The sequence below is a fragment of the Phoca vitulina genome, unplaced genomic scaffold (genome assembly GCF_004348235.1).
Source record: "Phoca vitulina isolate PV1807 unplaced genomic scaffold, GSC_HSeal_1.0 scaffold1, whole genome shotgun sequence".
In the NCBI taxonomy this organism is placed as follows: Eukaryota; Metazoa; Chordata; class Mammalia; order Carnivora; family Phocidae; genus Phoca; species Phoca vitulina.
The window spans coordinates 72,499,526-72,501,339 of NW_022589704.1; positions in this window are offsets into that span (position 1 = coordinate 72,499,526).

Genomic DNA, 1,814 nt, shown 5'->3' on the forward strand with positions numbered 1-1,814 from the left:
GAAACCAAAAGAACAGTAGAACAGATCAACAAAACTAGGAGCTGTTTCTTTGAAAGAATTAATAAGATTGATAAACCCCTGGCCAGACTTATCCAAAAGAAAAGAGAAAGGACCCAATAAATAAAATCATGAATGAAAGAGGAGGGATCACAACCAACATATTATGAGCAACTCTATGCCAGCAAATTGGATAATCTGGAAGAAATGGATGCATTTCTAGAGATCTATAAACAACCAAAACTGAACCAGAAAGAAATAAAAATCCTGAACAGACACATAACCAGTAAGGAAATTGAAGCAGTAATCAAAAATCTCCCAACAAACAAGAGCCCAGGGCCAGATGGCTTCCCAGGGGAATTCTACCAAACATAAACCTTTAAATTCTACCAAACATTAAATTAATACCTCTTCTTCTGAAACTGTTCCAAGAAATAGAAATGGAAGGAAAACTTCCAAACTCATTTTATGAGGCCAGCATTACCTTCATCCCAAAACCAGACAAAGACCCCATCAAAAAGGAGACTTACAGACCAATATCCCTGATGAACATGGATGCAAAAATTCTCACCAAAATACTAGCCAATAGGACCCAACAGTACATTAAAAAGGATTATTCACCATGACCAAGTGGGATTTATCACTGCGTGGCAAAGTCGGTTCAACATCCACAAATCAATCAATGTGATACAATAAATTAATAAAAGAAAGGACAAGAACCATATGATCCTCTCAATAGATGCAGAAAAAGCATCTGCCAAAGTACAGCATCATTGATTAAAACTCTTTACAGTGTAGAGATAGAGGGTACATATCTCAATATCATAAAAGCCATCTATGAAAAATGCACAGCGAATATCATTCTCAATGGGGAAAAACTGAGAGCTTTTCCCCTAAGGTCAGGAACATGGCAGGGATGTCCACTATCACCACTGCTATTCAACATATACTAGAAATCCTAGCCACAGCAATCAGACAACAAAAAGAAATAAAAGGCATCTAATCAGCAAAGAAGAAGTCAAACTCTCACTCTTTGCAGATGATATGATACTTTATGTGGAAAACCCAAAAGACTCCACCCCAAAACTGCTAGAACTCATACAGGAATTCAGTAAAGTGGCAGGATATAAAATCAATACACAGAAATCAGTTGCATTTTTATACACCAACAACAAGATAGAAGAAAGAGAAATTAAGGAGTCAATCCCATTTACAATTGCACCCAAAACCATAAGATACCTAGGAATAAATCTAACCAAAGAGGCAAAGAATCTGTACTCAGAAAACTACAGAATACTCATGAAAGAAATTGAGGAAAACACAAAGAAATGGAAAAACTTTCCATGTTTATAGATTGGAAGAACAAATATTGTGAAGATGTCAATGCTACCTAGAGCAATCTACACATTTAAAGCAATCCCTATCAAAATACCATCCACTTTTTTCAAAGAAATGGAACAAATAATCCTAAAATTTGTATGGAACCAGAAAAAACCCTGAATAGCCAGAGGGATGTTGAAAAAGAAAAGCAAAGCTGGTGGCATCACAATTCCAGATTTTAAGCTCTATTACAAAGCTGTCATCATCAAGACAATATGGTACTGGCACAAAAACAGACACATAGATCAATGGAACAGAATAGAGAGCCCAGAAATGGACCCTCAACTCTGTGGTCAACTAATCTTTGACAAAGCAGGAAAGAATGTCCAGTGGAAAAAAGACAGTCTCTTCAACAAATGGCATTGGGAAAATTGGACAGCTACATGCAGAAGAATGAAACTGGACCATTTCCTTACACCACACACAAAAATAGACTG